Raw genomic sequence first — 17,340 nt, 5'->3', positions numbered from 1 at the left:
GACCATGTGTGTTGCTATAGATTCATCAACCCCCTTTTCCATAATTGCTCTGGAGATAAGGAGAGGAGGGAGAGTCTTGGCTGACGCCAGCCAATCAACGCTGCCCGCAATAGGTTTCTTCTGCCCCTTTTTTCAAGCTTGGTATTAAAAGTGAGAGAGGTCCTTCTTTCCGAGCAAATTTTCTTCTCCATAGTTATGCAATCCCTCCTTTTCATTAGCTACAGGAATGAAGACTATCAACGAAGCAGGGGAAAATATGGCACTGACTACTTGGCTCCATTATCTCTGTGGAAAGGTTCTCTAAAAATTGGTCACATGGGGCACATGGGGCACATGGGAAATACTGTTCACAAAATGTGCAGACTGTGCACAAAATAGGCCCTAGATTTTACCCGTGCAAAGTCAAATCTGCTGCACATTTGCCAGCCTCACTGCTAGGGTACATGGCTGTGTTTCTGATTCTTCCCAGTGAAAGAAACTGCAAATGACAACCCAGGCTGTGGATGGCAAAGAGGATCTGATGTCTGTCCTTTTGCTCCAGTAAGCTGGCCTGCAACTTCATTAAGGACAGTATGGAACCTTTGAATATTACAAAACAAGGTGCTGCTTAGCATCTCCTGTCAGAATCTGTGTTTCTAAATTTTCTTCAACATTTCCCCCCTGTTTTTACATTAAAATTGTGCTTTCTGGAAATGTCTTCACACACACTCACCCCTACAGACTTCTGGAAGAAGTTTGATGGTGTCTACCAGAATAAACACAGTATATATTTTAAGGTTATTTTATCTGCAAATGATAGTGGATGTCTGATCCGATTATTCCTTTAATTGGTGTGTCTAATAAGGTGTTCTTAGCAAATATGACAACACATTAAAATATTTTCAAACTTGACTTTTTGAAGAATAAACCATGTTGATCATCAAATAGCAGTTAACGTAAGAAATGTATGTGTGTTTTCTGCCTTCCATGATCCAAAAAAAGCATCACTGTAATTCCCAATTCCCTTTTGACTTCCATAATTTCAAAAATAACTTTAGTCAGCTGGAAAGTGTCTGTTAAAATGAAACAGTTCAGCTGAAACAAATTCTCTTGCTTTTGTCTCCAAGTGAATTGCACTGTGAAAGGACATGAAATCTGCACACATCCTGCCTGAGAGGTTTTGCAGTAGAAGATCAGGCATAAGCTGAAGGGTAACTTAAATACTTCTGTTTAGTACAGCAGATATTCACAATGAGAAAAGGCTGTTGGCTAAGAAACAACAAGTAAAACAAGCCTTTTTTTTAATGGGCTCTCGGTAGGTCTCTGAATTTTTCATGCAAGTTGTTTTGAAATGCTGTGGAAAGTGAGTTTGGTTTGATGAAGTCTGATGGATTCTTAAATGTGTGCAATGGGTGTATTTGGGGAGGGTGAGGAGAGAATATCCAGTTATACCAAATAGTGCCTATTGGGAGCCATGTTTCAAAATGCTGCGGGTTCGTGTTTAGGCGTATTGTCTAATGGTCCTGCTAGTTTCTGTTTAGCAATGAAGTCTGCTTTCTTGTTCAATAGAACATTCAGTCCATTGCTCCGATCTGAATGTCTACTGCATTGTTAACCCAGCACAGAGTTCAAGGGAGAGGGAATTGGGCCGTAAATAAAATTTTATTAAACAATGTCAAAAATCATTTCACTACAGGAAAACCTTACAAATATATGCAATCACTTCTATGTGCCAACCTTGCTACATTTACTCACCTGTAAATTTATAGGTGTATTTACTTCTCCAATTTCCATGTTTGATCCAATGATAAAGCTGTGTTTTCAGGCCAAAAATAGCACAATATTTGAAGCATACATCAAAGCATATATTAAGACAGCAACAACAATATGTTATTTATACCTGTATCCCAATCTTCTGCAGGGATCCTCAAAGTACCATGCAACAAAATAGACATAGACACAAAAATAAAATGCAACCAGCACAATTGCATGAATCTTAAAATAGCAATTCAAATGCAAAATATAAATAACAGTTCAATGCTACACATGTCTACCAAGAGGTAAGTTCCACTGAGTTTGTTGGAATCACTTCCTTCCAGGTAAGTTTGTCAGGCTAAGCTATAGTGAGCAGCTACATATCAGGGTTACGTTCACATAGCGGTTTATTCCGTTTTCAATACTTTCCCCTAAATGCATTAATATGCAGAATATGCCAAACCATCAGATGTAGCTGCCTTAGACTGAGTTTGTCTATCTTGCTACATATTTGTTTTTGGACTACAACTCCCACCATCCCTAGCTAGCAGAACCAGAGGTCAGGGATAATGGGAATTGTAGTCCAAAAACAGCTGGAAAGCCAAGTTTGGGAAACACTGGTCCACAGTGACTGCCAGCGGTTCATTGCAGTTTTTAGCAGGGAATTCCCCCCCCCCCAGCCCTACCTGGAGACACCTGGACACGTGGGTGGCGCTGTGATCTAAACCACAGAGCCTAGGGCTTGCTGATCAGAAGGTTGGCAGTTTGAATCCCCGCAATAGGGTGAGCTCCTGTTGTTCAGTCCCTGCTCCTGCCCAACTAGCAGTTCGAAATAGCGTCAAAATGCAAGTACAGTGGTACCTCGGGTTAAGTACTTAATTCGTTCTGGAGGTCCATTCTTAACTTGAAACTGTTCTTAACCTGAAGCACCACTTTAGCTAATGGGGCCTCCTGCTGCCGCCACACCACCGGAGCACAAGTTCTGTTCTCATCCTGAAGCAAAGTTCTTAACCCGAGGTACTATTTCTGGGTTAGCGGAGTCTGTAACCTGAAGCATATGTAACCTGAGGTACCACTGTAGATAAATAGATACCGTTCCGGCAGGAAGGTAAATGGCATTTCTGTGCGCTGCTCTGGTTCGCCAGAAGTGGCTTAGTCATGCTGGCCACATGACCCGGAAGCTGTCTGTGGACAAACGCTGGCTCCCCCGGCCTATAGAGCGAGATGAGTGTGCAACCTGAGTCGTCCACGACTGGACCTAACGGTCAGGGGTACCTTTACCTTTACCTTACCTGAAGACACCAGGAATTGAACTCAGGGACTTCTGTGTGATATGCAAAGCCTCTGCCACTGAGCTATAGCCGTTCCCCATGCCAAGCCCTCAGATGTGTTGCACATGGCTGCTCAATCCTGCCATCTCCTGCTGTATCTGGGGAAAGCTACGCATCACGCTGCATCTATACGGGGCCTGAGAAGCCATCTCGGACACTCTGCCATAGGGCACTGGGTTCACTTTCCCCAACCAACGCAGGAGAAGAGAAAGAGGAGGAGGCACAAGACAAACATCTTGGGATGCTCATCCATCAGCTCGGCCAGAAAGAAGAGCTTGGACTGCAACGATTGCCCTGCAAGCCCTCTTTATATACTATGTCTCTCTTCACCCTGTGTTTGCCGGGCAGAACGCTAACGCCATACAAGTGATATTAAACAGGGCCATAATTCAACAGCCCATTCATCATCTTCCACTTAATGAATGATCTGAGAAAACCTATTTGATAGTTTATAGGAACTTTGAATAATGATTTCCCCTCCATTTGTGTTTTTCCTTTGTAGTTTGCTATGGCACTAACATTCAAATCAGCGGAGCATACCAAAGTAACCAGAGCAAATCTAACCAAAGGGTGAGACATGTTTGTTGACTCTGCATTTTTTAAAAAGCAACAACAATGTTAAAACAGATAGTCTAAATTGGCAGAACTGTGTGTTTTGGGTCTATGGGCCGCAATAAAGCTGTGTGTGTGTAAATTTGCAGGAGCAGTTGTGTTTCTGAGAATGCCTGGCTCTTGGTGAATACCAGGGGGGCAAAGATGAATAAAATATATGGGGGGGGGAACAGGTAAGTCCCACCCTGCATAATCGATCATATGACAGGGCACATGCACACCATTTGAATGGCAATGCCCATTAACTTCTGGGGGTGCCTGGCACACTCAAATCTTTTATTGGATCTCAATTGTTTCATTTGATTCTTTATTTTCTGGCTGTTACTGCACTGTACCTTTAAACTCAATCTCCCTGTTATGAGCATCACCTGGGGTTGGCTTTTTGTATCTTCGCTACCATATGGTCAGTAGCAGTGACTACATAACTTTATGACCACTGCTCCGTAGCAATTGTTGTTATACTTTTCCATCCACCATATAGATGGGGTATGTACCTTTGGTTTGATTTCACATTATTTTGACATTATAGTTTATGTGTATAATTCATAATATTTTGAGTTTATTGTGGTTACCATGCATATGCAGGTCATTGTTGTAATATAACTTTTTATAGTTTATGAAGCCTTTCTGTATCCTTCTGCTGTGCTGAAGAAGAATTCCACGAAACAGTGGGTATATCCAGATCACTGTTCACAATGTCTGTTTGCGAACTACAGTGGTACCTCGGGTTAAGTACTTAATTCGTTCCGGAGGTCCGTACTTAACCTGAAACTTTTTTAACTTGAAGCACCACTTTAGCTAATGGGGCCTCCTGCTGCTGCCGTGCTGCCGGAGCGTGATTTCTGTTCTCATCCTGAAGCAAAGTTCTTAACCTGAAGCACTATTTCTGGGTTAGCGGAGTATGTAACCTGAAGCGTATGTAACCTGAAGCGTATGTAACCCGATGTACCACTGTACTTTGGCAGTGTTGGACACCATAAACAAAGCTTTACAAGCTGCTTTCACCAGATAAGAATCTGATACATTGCTTCATTCAGAGACTTGCATAGTCTTCAAAGACTTTCAGAGACTTATAAGACTTATGCTTTGGTTTTATATTTTCAAGAGACACCATTAAGAGTGTATATTGCTATTGTATCATTGTATTTAGTCATCGTGTTGCCTTGGATATTACTGACTATTGTTAGCAACACAGGGGTTAAATTGTTTAGTTACTACATGTTTCTGAGAATGTCTGGCTCTTGGTGAATACCGGGGGGCAAACTTGAATAAAATATGGCGGGGGGGGGGGAGAGACAGGTAAGCCCCACCCTGCATAATTGATCACATGACAGGCACATGCACACCATTTGAATGGCAATGCCCATTAACTTCTGGGGGTGCCTGGCACACTCAAATATTTTATTGGGGGGCAAATGGGCCTTGGCCCCTAGAGTTGACTGCTATGGTGAAGACCTGTTTATATCATCAAACATTTAAAGTAAGTTTTCTCATTTTATTAGTAATATTTTTTTTACCCATCCTTCACCATAAGGTCCCAGGGTGGACTACGATAGTAGAATATACAAATATAAGAAACTAAAGCATTATAACTATAAAACAAAGAAAAAGGGTTCCAAATGGAACAGAACAATTGATGTTCCGTTTGTTACATTACTGCACACTGCTTTAGAGATGTACACTGTACAGTTTTATTATATCTTTTTAAACATTACTGTACACTTGCACTGTGTTGAACGGTATATTGCTGAAATGTACAAAATAATTGACTATCTGTAGGATTTATTTTTATTTAAATTTATTCATTTTGTATGGAGAAACATTTAGTGCTTCCTCAACCACTTCGATCTGTGGAACTGTAAATGTTACCTGTGTATTATTGCCTGTGTGCTACATAATACCTGTTCTTCAGATATAAGAATTTGGTTTGTTTGTTTTTGCTGTGCTGGCACCTATACTTTGAAACTCCTTGCTTAGAGATTCAAGCGGTATATACATTTTGTTAAGTAAATAATAAATAGGTGCAAAAGAGGAAGGAAAAAAATAGAAGAAGTTATGTTCAAAAATGTAAATTGTGTCCTAAATTTTGGGAAAGGATGATGGGTCCCAGATTTGACCCATCTCTAATTTTTTCTAAATCTGTGTTCAAGTGGAGTTATGACATAGTGCTTTCAAGAATCATAAAAAGTTTCTGAAAGAGTAGCTTTTGTTGTTGTTTAAGGACTGCTGGATTTAGCCCAAAGTTTCCACATCAAAAAGGGAACACAATTGTGCAGAAAGGCTTTGAATAACAATGCTAGGGATAATGCTTTAAAATTTTAATAGATTGAGTTTTTCCTGTGATATGTCTATTCTTTTTGATGTTAGCTATAACCTACATTATATTGATCTGTCTCCCCAGTGACCCGCTGAAGTTTATGAGGACATGTTGCTGGCGTATGTATTAAAATGTTGCTTACAGTTCATACAACTTACTTTTGCTCTATTAATTTATCCCTGCACAAATTAGGCCTTGTTAGGAGAAGAAAAACAAGAACAACATAAGTGAGTGAGGAATATTTTCCACTCTTCTTGCCAAGCCTATTAAGAAATGTTCCAGTCATTATTCCAAAGTTAATGTTTACCTTTTCAAATACTTCTGATATTTCCCCCTTTAAAATCAATGCATTTTTTTAAAAAAAAAAAACCACACCACTGACTTGCTTTGAATATCATATGAATTCTGGGGGTGTTCATCACTTCCATCAAATAAAATAAAATAGCTTATGTGTGATATAATGATAAAGAAACATCATGATTGAAATAATAACAAGTGCAGAGCGAAAGAAAAAGATAAGCAGAATTTATAGTGGTCCCAAAAAAATTATTTTCTTCCAGAAGGGTATTAGTCTGTTGCAAAAGCAACAAAGCATCTTGGGGCACTTTAAAGACTATTACATTTATTATAGCGTAAACATTCATGGACTAGATTCCCACTTGCAGTTTGGGGTGGGATCCGTGAATATTTCATAATATATTTCATAAAGGAGGAGGAAGAAGAAAAACATGTCCAAGATACGGAAATGGCCTGTGTCAGTGTCAATAGAGAAGGCAGTGATTAGGGCGTTAAAGAGGCACAATGGGCAACCCTTTCCTGGGTTAACTGCCATCTTCAGGTGCTCCTTTAATACCCCAACCAGAACTTACCTGGACATAGCAGATTTCTCCAGAGTTGTAGGCACTCCCCACAGGAGAAGAACCAGGGGGTGATAAGTTTAGTTCACATTTTAATGCATATTTTTATATATACTCCTCCTTTCTCCCAGTGCAGGCTCCAAGGTGTCTCAAAGCATAAATTAAAACAGATACAACTAAAAAAACACAATGGATACACATTTTATTTGGCACTTCCCAAACCAGTAGGCAAACCAAAATCCTTCAAATTTTTCAGTTGTGATGTTCTGCAACCAAAAACGGTGTAGAAAACTGTGCTTCTAAGGGGAAACGATGCACAAAGATGTGTATGCTTCTGAAAGCAACTTAGAAAAATGCCTTATATTAGGGGAAATTGTGATGCGACAAGGAAATGGCGAAATTGTGTACAAAATTGCATATATTTGGAGAAAGAGCACAAAAATGTATATAAAGCTTCACATGAACTTAAAAAAAAAATAAAAAATCACAGGCTGCTACAGAAATGGGTGAAGTGCCCTTAATACTGGAATGAAGAGAAACAGAGAGAAACTCAAACTGACAGATTCACCCATTAACCCTGCATGGGAGTGATGATGTGGGCCTTAAATGATGGGCCACCTATAATTCCTGGATGATGAAGACACAAAGCAGGAGGGCTTGGTGGAAGTGACTTGGAGATGGAGGTGGTTGGAGGAAGAAGTGAAGAGTAGAGAGTACAGACTGAAAACAATTTTTGGACAGGATGAAGAGGTGTCAAACCAAGACAAAAAAGAAGTGTCATGCCTGAGCATAGACAGGCATGCACCCATGGCACAGTTTGATCATACTGGGAAATGTTAGCCTGCCGGCCCTACTATTAAGCGATTGAAGCATCTGATTCAGGCAGCACATGTTAGAGGGTAGGGAGACAGTGAAATGTTAGATGACTGAGCTATGTGTGCCACATGGCCTGCCATGAATCCTCCAAGCTAATCTCTGGTCCTTGTGCAACAAAAGAAGCAGGGGCAGGTGGGTGGGTGCCATCTTGTCCTTCACCTAAGGCAGCAAAACTATTTTTGGCTAACCCTTCCCAGGTGAAGACAATATGATTTCTTTGAATGGGTGACAGAACGTTCAGGGCACCTTTATAGGACTGCAGAAACCAGGCCCTCCAGAGGTACAGGTAGCAGGGGGGAAACAACCACTAAGAATAGTTCTTAATAAACAGAATTTTATTTAGCAGCTATTGGCACCTCTTTCTTTGAGTGACTATTAGTCATTTCACAGTGAGCATATAAGTAAATAAAGGGAGGGAGGAAGGGAGGGAGGAACATCGGATAGGACACTGAGGAGCTGGAGTTTTTCAAGGCCTCAGGCAACACAACTGGGTAGCAACACAACGAAATCTTGGGACAGTTTAAATTGAAGCAGGGCTGCAAAACCTGTAGGCAAGCCACAGGAATGGATGCAAAAAAAAAAAAAAAAAAAAAAAAAAGACTCTCAAAAGGTGGCTATTTTAAAACAAAACAGATGTATCTGTTAGTGAAGATGTAGCTGCTAGCAGTTTTTACAATTGTGGTTACCCTCCCCCGCCACAAACATGAGAACAGCTGTAGTTGCATCCTGGAGCACATTCATGCTTCCTCATAGGATCACGTTTGCAAGCATATGCCAATATTTAATAGAGATTGTAGAAGATTGTCCTAAATCCAGAAGGCTACATGATAAGCCCAGTGCATGTGCTAGGGTTTGGAGTCATGTTTTTGTAAGCATATATTCCATATTGCTCAATGTGCCCTTGACACTGCAGAGGGTGACGGGGAGATTTCCACTGCAGATCGTGCCCCACTGCAAGTAGCTTCCGTGTGTGACATTGCCCTCTCAAGCCTTTGTGGCATGTACAGAAAGAGTTGTCTGGATTCTGACCAACATCTGTGACCTTTTTTTTTTTTTTTTAAACCAATCTGTCTACAACCCAAGATACCGGCAGTATGTCTATATCGGGCAAGGTGACACAAAAGTCAGCTTAAGGCTTTCTGCTAGACCTAGCAGAAGAAAACATATCAATTTAACAAGGAAGTAAACACGGACACTTTAAAACACTGAATTCAACCAGGGATTCTAAATCTTGTTTTAAGTTTTTAAGGTTATTTCTTATTCTGTACAGCAGTACTCTGTTGACTTTACAATGCAAGCCTTCCATAATTCATTCTGCTTGATTAGTGTCTTTGATGACTTGGAGTGTCAGCTCGTGCAAGATTTGCAGCACAGGAAAAGGATACTGAGAGCTTTCTGTGTACTCTGTAGTGCTGATGAGTTGTAGAACTGTAGAGGTGAACTGGCCTCACCCACCCTGTGATGGAGAGCGGCATCTTTTCTCTTTTGCTTCCCAAGATCTGCTGCCTGGTGCTCTTCCTAACACGCACTCTTCCCATTGTGTGTGTGTTTGTGTGTGGCTGCTCACATCCTATTTCTAAAATATAACACACCGGTTTCCGTCATAACAGTGAAGGGAAATTGGGTTCCATGCCTCATCATAAAAAGCTTGGCAGGGCAGGCAAAGCCAGGAAACTTCTTCGGTCACGTTTGTTGTTTTCACCCAGGTTCAAATTTCTTGTGCTACTCTCGAACCCCTGAGCTGCGACTCCTGAGTCTTGTGTCTGCTGATGCTATTTACTTGAATAAAGATCTCTTTCTTACCTACAAGAAGAAGAACAGTGAAGGGCAGGTTCGTTTCCTGCAATTGAACTGGGAGGCAGGATTTCAAAAAAGCCAAACATTGCAGCTAGAAGATAGGGCCTCAGTGCTGATTACCAAATACGCAGAATAGGCACTGGCCTATGGGCCTTTAAGGGGCAACGTGACAACGGATCAAAATAATATTGATTTGATCTTGTAATAAAATTGCAATCAAGCTTTCTTAGTTCAATGTTATCAGACTAGATCAGGCTTCCTCAAACTCGTCCCTCCAGATGTTTTGAGACTACAATTCCCATCATCCCTGACCACTGGCCCTGCTAGCTAGGGATCATTGGAGTTGTAGGCCAAAAACATCTGGAGGGCTGAGATTGAGGAAGCCTGGACTCGATCATGCACACAAAGGGGGCTGAGATTTTGACTGCCTAAGGGCCTCCACAGACTTTAATCTGGCACTGCTATTTCCTAGAAATAAATTAATCTATACAAATCAAAACCTGCTGTGCCAAAGCTATCTACCCTTTGGAATTCCGTCCCAATACACACCAGACAGGTACCATCTCTATTGTCTTTTCTTAGTGCCTTTTTCAAGAAGGCTTTTTATTGCTAAATAAATGTAAGTTCCTTAGTTTAATAGTTACTACCTATTGGTTAGGTAAAGTAAAGGTAAAGGACCCCTGGACGGTTAAGTCCAGTCAAAGGTGACTAGAGGGTTGTGGCGCTCATCTCACTTTCAGGCTGAGGGAGCCGGCGTTTATCCACAGATAGCTTTCCAGGTCATGTGGTCAGCATGACTAAACTGCTTCTGGTGCCGCAGAACACTGTGATGGAAGCCAGAGCTCACGGAAACGCTGTTTACCTTCCCTCCACAGTGGTACCTATTTCTCTACTTGCACTGGCATGCTTTTGAAGTGCTAGGTTGACAGGAGCTGGGTTAAGGCAATGGGAGCTCACTCTGTCGTGGGGATTCGAACCGGCGACCTTCTGATCGGCAAACCCAAGAGGTTTAGACCACAGCACCACCCACATTGGTTAACATTCTGATCTCTAGCTATAAACTAGAGCCGGCTTAAATTTCAGAGAGAGTCAGTGTGTTGTAGCAGTTAAGAGCAGTAGTCTTGTAATCTGGTGAACCGGGTTCGTGTCTCCGCTCCTCCACTTGCAGCTGCTAGGTGACCTTGGGCTAGTCACACTTCTTTGAAGTCTCTCAACCTCACTCACCTTACAGAGTGTTTGTTGTGGGGGAGGAAGGGAAAGGAGAATGTTAGCCGCTTTGAGACTCCTTATGGTAGTGATAAAGTGGGATATCAAATCCAAACTCTTCTTCTTCTTCAGCCCACATCGTGATGGACTTTGCTGAGTCCCACGACCTCCATACGTACTGCCCAGGCTTGTACCCTGCAAGGTCACTTTGGTGCTGCTAATGCATCAGTTTGACTTTACCCCTGGAGGCGTACGCCATTGTCTCTCGAGACAGACAGATGCCTACAACAACCCATTCAGTTCAAATGAGGCAGCTGATTTGAAAATGTGCATTTCAGCGAGCATGCTGATTTCCCCCACTCCGTTGAAATGAAAATGTGATGATTGTGCACATGAATCTCTAGTTTGAATAACTTCACTCTAGTCCCATCTGAGAAGCAAGCATTTATTTAGGTTCCACTGGTCTTTTTTTTGTTTTTTGTTAAACTAGGAGTTATACATAGTTATAAGAGCTTTACTGAACAGCTCCCCCCCCCTTTTGAATCATTGACATAATGAGAGGCAATGGAAGAAAAATCACTTAAATAAAAGTCAAATATTTGCCAAAAGGGAGAGAAATCTTTCCAAGCTTTAGGAACATTTCATGAAATGGAAAGTATATTTTTTTTAAGCACCCAAAACTATGAAGTATTTGACAGTTTCTTTTTTAAATGAGACTATGCTAGCTATCGTAAATATAAAGTGCTATATTGCTCACAGACATTTGCTGAACTTTCAAGTATTCATTTGGCTCAAGGCAAACACAGATCACTGCCAAACGAATGAAAAAAATGGTGCATGTGAATACACACACACACACACACGAAGCCTATTCCACATTGTTAAATCAGTTTCTTTATATTTGTGACACTGTTGATCACCTGAATCATATTATGTCAAGTTGCATCACACAATTTGTTTACCCTTCTGGTGCCGTCACTTTGCGTTATGGATTTAAAAGAACACTGCACTTCTTTTCCAGTATGAGTTGACGGTGCCCATCACCTGACAGGGATGCTGCTATCTAGGCGGGGAAGAGAGCATCATCTTCTCACTGGGCAGTTTTCTTCCTCCAGCCAATAACTTTCTGTAAACGCTTGTGCAGCACAGACTTTGAACAAATAGTGAGGTACTTCGCAGCCGGCAAATCTCTTATTGCTTCAGCTCCGATGTCTGCATGTTATCACTCGGTGCAAATTATTTAGCAGCTGCCATCTTATTTATAGGTATGAATTGCACAAATTAATCTCATAAATAATTCATCCTTTTCCTCTTCTCTCCTCCCCCCCCTTTTGCTTTGAATTAAAATGCTGCCACAGTTAAGAATCTCCTTTCGTCAAGCCAATATCAATTGTTTGTGGTGCGTTGCTTTTAATTTCCTCAAGCTAATAAAATGTGAAAACCTGTGTGTGATGAAAAGAAAGTGGATTAAAATGAAAAGAGGGGGAATCTTTCACAGTACACAGTACACACACTCTTATACAGGAGCCCATCACATCACCCACGACCTGAGATCCTTTCTGGAACTAGGGATACAAAGGATTGAACCTTGAACTTTGAACTTTGAACCTTCTGTATACGAAGAATAAGCTCTACTGCTGAGTCAGGTTTCTTTCCCTTACACATACAAACACACACATACACACCCTTAATTTTGTAAGTCAGGTCTAAGTTTCAGCCTGGCGTCTCCTGCACTATGATCTCTGATCATCTGTAGGCAACTCCAAGGAAGTCATTAGATGGGGCAGGAAAACCCTGGCATATCAAATGCTTTGAAAACATCCAAATAGATGAGATCTGCTGTCTCTTCTCAGAATACAATAACATCATAATACCGCTCAGCCTTTTTAATATTCCATTCGCTTTTTTTCTTCCACATTTTTAAATTTTGCATCTTTACCATCTATTAAAGTTTATCCAGTTTGTTTTCCTACCTCTTTCTTGAAGAAATTACTTATTCTTCCAATATAACCACTTCCTAGTTAATTGATGTACTGAAGACTATTTGTAAATAGTAAGTAAATAGTAAGTAGTACTAACCTGCAATAAGTAACCGGCTTTTTATGAATCATTTCATGAATTACTTCCTATAATCTTTACAGGTACACATCACCCCCTTCGCCAGCCTCTCTGCCCCTTCAAATCTGAAACTCAAATGCATTTATGGCCAAGTCTTTACATTAGTCCAGTTCGCAATCATGTTCTTTTACAACACTGATCACAATTTGGGCCATGCCCAAGCACCATCCTAAACCTAACAGAACAGTGGGGCTGTAAATAGATTTTAGGTTTGGTGAAAAGCAGCTGACTTTTAGGACTCAAACCACAAAATGAATCCTCCTTCACCCACCCATAATAAGACATAAGAACGTCACCGTGGACCAAACGGAAAGACACTCGTAAGTTTGTTTGCTAGTAGACTCCTAGGGAGCCGAACACAAAAATCCAATAAATAATTAGCTCTCCTGTGACAGGCTTCTGAATTACTGTGATACATTAATTGGACAAAATTAGCATGAATTAAGGCAAATAAGTATAACATGTAATTTATTACTTACTAAGCATGGTGCTGCAGTGGAAGCCTCAGATTTCCCTTAAGATTGCTTTAACAGCTATAATGCATTCCTTAATTTACTCTGTGGAAAATCAATTTTTTCAGAGTTCATTAAGCACCAATATGTTACAATGCAAATCCCTAGAGCACAGAGCCACAATACATTATGCAAATTTGTGCCAGCACGGAACCAATATGTAAATAGCAATAATGCTATTGTCAGCTTCCTATTGATAACTATACCAGGAAGCATCATCCTAGGAGTGTCTTTAAATCTGTTGAAGCCCTTCTTGCAGGCTTTCATCAAATGGCATTCTTAGAGAAGGAGTTGTACAGTCTGAAAGTCCTCGTTGGCAGGGAAGTGGCATTTAATAAGCTGTGACACTTTCATGATCATCCGTCTTCTCTCAATGGAAACCTCAATATTTCATGTTCAACAGAAGTCAGTGGCTATTAACGTAAGCTGTGTTCTCGTACATAGTGTTTGAATATGAATGCACCCATTGTATGCCTTGCCATTGGGCTGCCATACACACCCATTGTTCTTTGTTTATATTGTCATGCTATAAATGCGGTGCAATTTTTATATGTTTCCATAATGTGACTGAGTCTTCAAGGTGTTAAACCGACTTGAAAGGTGAAAAAGCATTGGTAGAATGGTTCAAAGGTGTCACTATGTTATAGTGGTTAGAGAGCTGGGAGATGAGGGCTCAAATCTCCTCTCAGTCATGAAGCTCAATAGTTATCGTTGGACCAGTTGCCATCTCTCAGCTTAACCTATCCTATATGGTTGCTTTGATAATAAAATAAAATTGCACCACTTTGAGATGCTTGGAGGAAGGTAGGTGAAGAAGGAGAAGGAGAAGGAGAAGGAGAAGGAGAAGAAGTGCTCAGCTTTTACTCACTTTTTGACCAAATCATGGGATCCTAACATAGGTGAGTCACATACTTCACCTATTGCTGAAAAGAGTGGCGTTTCATCATTGCTAATCCATTGAAATGAATGGATCTTTCATTGGGATGAATTAACAGCTCATAGGGGTATGCTGATATTTAATTATCCGGCTTTCCGTAGTTGGAAATTAGGTTAGTTTTATTTACTCTTCCAAAGGGAAATGAAAACCACAAGTTTATAAAAGACACCAAGTAATTAAAGCTACCCTGACTTTAAAGCCCACTGTTGCTTTTTGTTTCCTTGAATCTGTTGTATTATATCGGGTTCTGTATAAGAAAAAAGGGGCTTCACATTTTTCCTCATTTGTGTGGAAGGATACGGTCAATTGCCTTTTCACATGACTCACAAGCACGCCTCAATCTCTGTGTCTTTCATCTAGTTAGAGAGATGATACCAAAAGGATGGACTCTGTTCCACTTGTGTAGGCTACCTGCATGATTTACTCTTTTGCTCTCCCCCCTCCATACTAGCTCCTTTCAGATGTTTGGCTTGGGCTGCAATACACAGAATCAACATGTACAGTGCAACGAGCAGCATTGTGATGGCAGGCACCATCCATTGTTATATTACTATTAATTATTATACTTAATTCTCAGCAGTTTACTGGTATAAAACTAATTACAAAAAAAGGAACACCCAGAACACACCACCCAATCCATTGCCTACACCAATGCTTTATGATGCAACCACATCCATTCTGAGCTGTCAGAGAGAGACTCACAACTTGAGATTTTACACCAGCCATCTCTCTGACTGCAATACTTACAGGGCCAGATTAAACCCTGTGGAGGCCCCTAAGCAGTTGAAATATTGATGGTCCCCTCACAAATTATATCCTAATATGGTTTTGTAATTTCCCCCCAAGATCAAATCAATATTATTTTGATCCATTGTCACGGGGGCCCTAAAAGGCATGGGGCCCATAGGCTTATTCTGCCTACTTGGTAACCTGGCACTGAAAACTTATCTCAGGAAGTGAAAGAAAACAGATTAATAAAGCCAGGCTGATACCCAGAAATAGCCTACTATGGAAGAGAACCCAAAATGAAAGTGACAGAATACTGATTTACTATCTGCAGCTCTCAGCTAAAAGTTCTTCATCGTATCATCAAGGAGCTGCTATTCATCCTGGACAATGATCCTTCCCTCACACAGGTCTTGGCTGGTAGATCTGTTCCTGCTTACAGACAGCACCCAAACCTAAAACAACTGCTCACCAGCAACAGCCAGCCATATATGTAATACAGCCACAGGAACCAGGCCCTACAACAAGCTCAGATGTCAACTGTCCCTACATGTTTTCTGGTAACACTATTTCAGAACACAATGGTGATGACCACAGCTTCAGTGGTTCATTCACTTGCCTGTCTTCCAATGTAACAGATGCCATCATCAATAAGCTAATGAGTCTAATAAATATAAATCAATTTATCAATAATCAATGGTCTTCTTCATTCTACATGGGATAACAGGGCAGTCCCTAAGCAAAATCCATAAATGTACATGGACATAAATCTGACATGATAAATGGCAATATCCGTAAGCCATAAGGCGAACAATTCAATATACCATGGCACTCTGCCACTGATCTTATGGTGGCCATACGCCAACAAAGGAGTAATTCAGCTCAAAATTCAGCTGAATTACAGTTCATTGAGAAGTTCATTTCTATTCATTTGGGTCTGATAGAGACTATGGTTTCCTTTCCTACTCTAGATGTTAATTAATTCAGCATTGCCAAGTTGAATGATTTATCACCTATTACTACAGTTGAAATGGGTCACTTACTTATTTTGCATGCATTCTAGCCCTAATTGAATTGTCGCTATCTGGACTTTTTTGCATTTCATTTCCCTCTGACCTCACTGCTTTCAGCTTGCATATCTATATCTGCAACTGAGAATTACACTGCATGCCTGCACAAAAGCTTCTGCCATAATAAAAGTTGTGGGTCTTAAGGTGCCACAATACTTTGTTGATGAAAATGAGATTTATTCTGCAATAAGAAATTCCACCTTTGGGGGATAAGAGTGATAGGCACATAGACATGATTTTACAGCCTATCTGCAAACCTAGACATTATAAATGTCCCATCAGCAAAGAACTTCACTCAGTAGTTCACTCAAATTTTTGTGGAGGGGGAAATCAAACAGAGGCTGAAGGAATACACACAATTTCCTACCAAGGAGTTGGTTACTATAAGTCCATGGCTATCTCAGTTACAGCACAGGTTGAGCCATCTATGAGGCACTGGTGTATGAAAGTGATGCTTGACCTTGAGATCAGAGTTCACAGGCTCATCAGAGAGCAGTCATGAAGGCAGCGACTTTTACACAACACTGTGGTCAGAGGATGTCCTTGGGAAATCATTCCTTGTTTGCTGAGGCTATAGGTTACTGTCAGATGAAAGCCCCCTTAATGTGTTGTAGCAAACACGACCATGATTCCAAACATAATTACTGCGGTGGATATGAGATTGTTAAGGACCTATGATGCCCTGTGTGATCCAACGTATAAAATGAATGTACAAAAGTACAGAATGAGATCCCTGAAACGGAGGCTTCTTATGGTGACATGATGCACCTCATCAGATTCAGGGCAGACTTTGGTGAACGTTAAAAATCATACGAAAGCAATGAGGAAAAACTGGAATTATTTATTAATACCTAATAGATCAGCAGTGGGTCCTTAAGTCAGTTACTATAGTTATATTGTGACTGTGTACATAAACAAGATTGTGTGCAATGTTTCAAGGAGTTAAGGCCTGCTTCAGACAAAGCGGGGCTTGTGCTCCCAAACTTCTGTTTTCATAAAACCATTCTGCATTCATTAATGAGAAAAGAAAACTCCCAAAGGGAGAGAAAATATCAGTGAAATTTTCATGGGTGGTGTGCTGGGATTTACCTTACTTGAAGGTGGCCAAGAATTTTTGAGAGTATCCTTTTATTTGATACACCATCTCTCTGGTGGTCTGCATGCTGCAGCCTTCCCAGGTGCATGAACTTCCTGGAAATCCTGCGAAGTCCTTGTCTGGGCTTTCCTGAAAGTGTTGGAAGGCGGGG

The 17,340-nt window shown here is 40.8% G+C and overlaps 1 long non-coding RNA gene across 1 annotated transcript; it reads left to right on the top strand.

Annotated features, from left to right (window-relative positions):
* The first annotated feature begins 551 nt into the window (after positions 1-551).
* LOC310658351 lies at positions 552-3,629 on the top strand. The gene is made up of 3 exons (XR_014502263.1): positions 552-570; positions 1,107-1,190; positions 3,568-3,629. It is a non-coding gene; the product is annotated as an uncharacterized lncRNA (long non-coding RNA).
* The last annotated feature ends 13,711 nt before the right edge of the window (positions 3,630-17,340 follow it).

This window comes from Podarcis tiliguerta (genome assembly GCF_965153285.1).
Source record: "Podarcis tiliguerta genome assembly, chromosome: 10".
NCBI lineage: Eukaryota > Metazoa > Chordata > Lepidosauria > Squamata > Lacertidae > Podarcis > Podarcis tiliguerta.
Note: the sequence above shows the minus strand (reverse complement) of the source record. Positions and strands in the feature narration are given on the sequence as shown.